This window comes from Thamnophis sirtalis, unplaced genomic scaffold (genome assembly GCF_051295495.1).
Source record: "Thamnophis sirtalis isolate CommonGarterSnake01/CBP01778 unplaced genomic scaffold, rThaSir2_p1.2 scaffold_2, whole genome shotgun sequence".
Classification (NCBI taxonomy): Eukaryota; Metazoa; Chordata; class Lepidosauria; order Squamata; family Natricidae; genus Thamnophis; species Thamnophis sirtalis.
The window spans coordinates 131327500-131333697 of NW_028261382.1; positions in this window are offsets into that span (position 1 = coordinate 131327500).

Below are 6198 nucleotides of genomic sequence, written 5' to 3' on the forward strand. Positions count from 1 at the left end.
ATCCTGCCTTTTATATTCCCATCTGGGAGACACACATTAAGCTGTACAACTGAGCACTGAGCTGTATCCCACTGTGTTTCTTCCTTGCGTGCCCATATTAAGGAATGCTTTATCCACTTGTATGTGTGGCGGAATAAAGGATTATTTTTCTTTTCCTACTTCTTTCTCAGTGTATGCTTTTAAAAAGATATTCATATGCTTTAGCAAGGGGCATATGTCTTTATTATCTAAAAAAAGTAATTTTGGTGCCAAAGAGATTAATATAATAACACATGTTTTTTTTCCAAATATATATATATAACAGCTTCTAGTATGTTTCAAGTAGGGAAATCTCCAGGAGCCAGGTAATTTAGGCTTCCTGTAGTCCTTTTAGTGAACTCATAGTAGCAATTAATTTCAGATCTTTAGTCTAAGAGGCATTTCATAATTAATTTCTCAGCATTTACCACATACATGACATTACTTTAAAGTGCTATGTCATTAACACTCCCCCCCTCCCCACACAGAGAGAGACCATTTTTTTTTCATAAAGAATAGGCATACTGATCTACATTTTTCCATGCTGCCTTAGCCAGAATGGACTCGAGGGATATTATCTTATTCAGAAAGAACCTTTCAAGGTTGAATAAAAGAAATGGTGCAGGGTCCCTGGGAGAGGGAAGTGATCATCATTTTCACCTTCAACTCTTCTTTGATGTGGCAGAGTCAATTTTTAATCAGCAGCCATCAGACTGGGCTTCATTTCGCCTTACAAAGTCCTATTACGCTGCCACTTTCTGGAAGGAGGTGATAAGGACAACGCTCTTCTTTTTCTGTTCATAGAGCCCTGCATATGATGAGTCCCTTTGGAGAGGCTTGATAAAAAAAAATGACAGAGTATGTAGGGGAAAAGGTCAGTCTTTCTCTGCCAGAATTAACTCTTCAAGACAACAAACTTGAAGTGAGTGCATTTGTTTTCAGCAACCGGGATGTTCTGAATGGGAGGTGTAGTTCTGATGAGGAATAGGTTAAACCAACTATAGTTTAGGGGATGAAATTGAAACTCAGAAGTGTCTGTTAGGGAAGGAAGGATCAGGAATAATTTTTAAAAAGGATAGATTTTATGTCAGCCAATCTCTTTTGGATCAGAGCATGCTAGTTTGGGGACTCACCCAGGATTCTTCATCATTAGCAAGTCATAATATGTAAGCTGAAATTGTAAATATTGCTACCGAGGTATAAATGAGCACATTTCAAAATGAAAATACCTTTCACCCAGTTGTTTTATCCTTCCTAGATTATAATTTCCATAATACCCAGGACATTGTAATCCTAACATTTGGAGAGCGGTTTGAAGAAGACGGAAATGTAACATTACAAAAACACTTTATCAATACTTTATACTGGATCGTAAGTGCGGATCCAGAATATAATGACCCTAAAATAACATTTTTAAAATATAGTTAAAAGTTTTCATTTTTTTTTTAAAAAATGACTTCAACAACCTCCTTGACTGAAATACTGATGTACGTATATCAATATAAAATGAATAAAAGAACAAAAATGAGTGAGAGGAAGCGAAAGACAGAGAACTTCCATATAACTCTTGGCATCTTCTGTCTTCGTTCAGATTGCGTAAACAGTTATATTTTGCTTTAAAACATTTTCTTTCCTCCCCCCCCATCCCCAAATTTCCAGTGAATGTTTCGTATTGATTTTTTTATTATCACATTTCAATAACAGCATTGTGAACCACATCAAGACATAATTGTATGGAAGCAATAGAGAAAAATCACAAACATATATACAATATTTTTAAAAGCTTTATAACCTTTTAGTATCATTTATTGTAGACAGTAGTCTTAATTGCCTGCTGGAAATGGATGAGTTCTGGGAATTATTTGATAAAATGATGTTCCCAGTCTCCATCATCACATTCCTTGATATAATCTCATTAAAAATACCGGGGCACTAGGTGAGGGAATATATAGGGATGCTAAGTGCATTTTAAACAGCAGCATCTAAACTGATGACCTAGTTATTATGGAACAAAGCATCAGAAGATGGATTTTCATACTAAAATAAATCAGGTTTCTTTCTCAAGTAATATTACAATTATTAACATAGGTTTCGTCATTTCCTTTTCCTAAAGGAGGAAAATGATTTTTTAGCCATCTAAATATTGATTTGTTATTTTGGGGAATAAAGGGTGCGTGTGTGTGTGTGTATGTGTGTGTGTGTGTAAAAATCTTTATTTTCCAGAGGACCACACACGTTTACAAAAAGCCTGCTTTCATTAGCTATAATTACTGCAAAGAGATGGAGAAAATGTATGCCAAATCCTCTTCCTCCCTCTCTTTCTGTCTCTGACTCTGTGTGTGTGTGTGTGTGTGTGAGTGAGTGTGTGTGTGTCTTCCTTGTAACAGAAATGCAAGCTATGTTAAAAATATAATTCTCTAGAGAATATATACTCATCACCCAGCCAAATAAGGAGGGGAAAGTCATGCTGAGTCCAACATATGAAATAATTAGATTTTTATACAATTGAATTTCCTGTTATAAATTGCAAGCGATCCTTCTATAAAAGCTAAAGGAAGTGTATAGCATGGTTTAGATCATGTTCTATTGATCATCTTCTGCAAAGGTAGCAGTCCTTTGAAATTAAAATGCTTTCCTGTTTAATTATCAATGGGATCAAACAAAATCTCAGAGCTTGCCATAGTTCATATCAGTACACTAAGTAATACTAATTTACCTGCTTAGATTTTTTTTTCCTCTTTAAAAGTTGATCACTGAAATTTATGAAAAGAAAATTGTCCCCTGGTGGTTATGAAGGTTGTAGCAATTATTTATACAGAGAATCCCTTTAGTATTTTAGCAAGAGGTCATGACTCAAATTGTAATCTTTGTGTATATTATTTGAATGAGAATAAACTTGGTGGGACTTATTTCTTAGTAAGTATGCATATGATTAAGCTGTCAACTCACTTGTATTGTTGACTCTTTTTGTTCATGTGTCTACGTGAACAAAAATTACTTTCAATTCACCCTACTTAACTCATAAAGTGTTTACATGGTTGTAAATGTTCTTTGTATTATGAGAGGCTGTGGCAGCTTTGAATTTTTGTCGTGAATGTTGCCATATTTGTGCTTCAGGAATAGCATTATTTTCTTCTCCTGTGCATCTCCACATTATGCAACATGGCACAACCTTCTCTGGAGAGAAAGAACTTCCATGTGGCAATATCTCCAGATAGGGATTTTAACAATTGAAAGCCATTTACAGTATAAATCTCTTGGAAACCTGCATACCAGATGTGGTATTCTGCCGGTTCACTCCAGTTCATACAAACTGGTAGCGGCGGCAGGAGACTCAGCGCACTCACCCAGATGTCATCATGGACACTCTTCGCATGCACAGAATGGCCGCACGTGAGCACTCCCAGTTCCAAACCGGAAGGGAAGATAAGAGGATTTCATGACTGCTGTATAATGTATATTCTCAGGTCAAAAAAATAAAGGGATAATATGGTATTGCAGAGACTTTCCACATGAATGTCAGATGATATGACCCATAAGGAGGCACTGGAGCTACTCCAATTTCTGGAGATTTCCACAGGAAATCCTTTGCAAATAATAAAGAGTCTTGTAGCACCTTTTCTAACTAACAAATTTTACTAACTTTGCGGCAAAAGCCAAAGTTCACTTCATCAGATCTTATTGTTAGTTAGAAAAGATGCTACTAGGCTCTTTCCTCTTTCCTGTTATCATATACTGAAAAAGCTCTTTTCCTACAAAAATATTGCACCAGATCACTAGTTAACTATTCCCCCACATTTATCCCTTGTGAAAAAGGAACAGGCAAACCATAGGTTGAAAGGAAATAAGTGTAATGGTTGAAATGAAAAGATTCGGAAAAAATGGTAACAATCTAGCTTTACAAATACCAGCTTTGAGCAAATATTAATTGAAAGACCTAATTTATCCAATGCCATGCAAGAGACGTTCTGCTTGTATAAAATGGGTATATCTTCTGTCCTCCACCAGCCAGAGTTCTAACTTGCATTCGAGAAGATGCCCAACTCGCTAGAGGGTGAAAATGTGAATGCAGTGATGGTAAGGATCATTTTGCCAATATACATCTATTCTATTTAATTCACTGATTTCAAGTACAGATTACCAATGTAATATATTCTTGATTTACCTTTTAATTTAAAACCCATAGAAGGAAATAATAATCTAAAATAATAGGCAAATACTCTTGATTAGAAAAGTGACCTCTAATTGAGCCTCAGATCCAGATCAAAGTTTGTTTTTAACTGCTAAATATCTAAATATTTTGGTCAATGATACAGAAATAATCTTTCTCCCATATAACATTGAATAATGAATAATGAATAAGAGGAATAATGAATTCCTCTGAGATCTGCTAAATATTTCCTTATAATTGATAATGACTTCTTCATGGTTCATTATATAGTGATAATATTTTATTATGTATCTCTGAACCCCATACTTGGATTCTGGCTTTGATGCATCTGATTAAGGTCTTTGTTCAAATGCAGGATATTCTGTTAAGTGATCTAAGTTGGAATTGATGCCCATACGTTAAAATTTCTTTATTCATGTATTGTGATTATCTTTTTAATATATGTATTGGATTTATTAATTATTTAGGAATTCTTATCCCAAACAATAGTTGTCAAACAATTATAATGAATATGAACAGGCATATTAAAAAGGTTTCTCTGGACATTGATAGATAATAGACATTAACTCTTACCCTTTGGGATAGGATAAACACTCTTAAAATGAAAGTAGTTCCCAGGATACCTTATATTTTTCATATAATTACTATAAACATATCCAGAAAATGTTTTCAAAAATTCAGTACATGGTTCTATAGATTTTTTGTGGTTCTGTCTTCCTAGGTTCTGAAAATATTGTTGAGATAAGATATTATTGTCAGTTGGATTTGGAGGTTTCAGTATTTGAATGTTATATTATGCATACATTTTGAGCAGTACCAAATTCTGGATATTTTCATTCAATTCAAATTCTAGACATTTTTGGAATAGTCATATAGCATCTTTAGTTAATTGAAGAGCTTTAGGTACAAAACCCCACAACAAATTTGTATACCTATTACAATTTGAAAACAGAAGAATATTAATTCTGGAACAATTAATTTTGATCCATTTCCCCATGCTAAATTAATGTTATGGGGTACTACTATGGAGTAGTCCAGAGTTTTAAAAAATGATTAAAAATGGATTTATGGAAAATCAGAATGGATATTGGGATTTTTAACTTTAGATCAATTTAGGGGTGTTAATGATGAGGTTTTATCATTTTTTATATTAAGGGATAAATTCTAATTGTCAGTTGACAGTCACTGGTAGTATTTAGAGTTTCAACATTTATTGACTTCTTAGTTTGGACTTCAGGAGCATGGTGGTATGTGTAGTTAGAAAACTGGACTGCCAACTGGCAGTTGTGTGCAAGACTCTGTTGTTGCCATATGGCAGGATGAGCTCCCATCATTCATTCCAGATCCTGCTGACCTAGCAGTTTGAAAGTGAGTTACTATGAGTAGATAGATGGATACTACTTTGGTGGTCATCTTAATGTTCCCAAACAGGCATCCCCTGGGCAACAGTGATATCACCAATAAAATCCTTACAACCCAGAAGCATCTTGGTGCTTCTGATATGAACAGAATGACATTTGGACTTCTATCATTTCAAATCTTCTAAGTTAATAGAAAGGATTATTACATTTTATGAGACTAAAAAGCTCACAGTTTGAATAAATATCTGCTATCAATAAATCATTTTAATATGCAATGCTGAATGCTGAATGGAATAAAGAACTAGATATTTCCATTTTATCTAAACAATGGGGAAATATTTTAATCTTAATGCTAACATTCTCACTTGATCTCAGATTATAGTTTATGCAACCACAAACAATATTTTGAACTTATTAGATCCCTATGGAGTTTGTATAGAAAAAGAAATGAATAAATCATTGTTTTGGAAATGCAACTAAAACAATACTTTATGTTTTTACTTTGTCCTAAAGTTATGTTCTTGGGAAAAATTAATTATGTATATTAATTTGATCAAGGGGGAAAATTAATATTTTCAGATGCACACAGTCTTTTTGAACTATGTACCTATCCCATAAAAATTAACAGCTGGAGAATGGAATTGTATT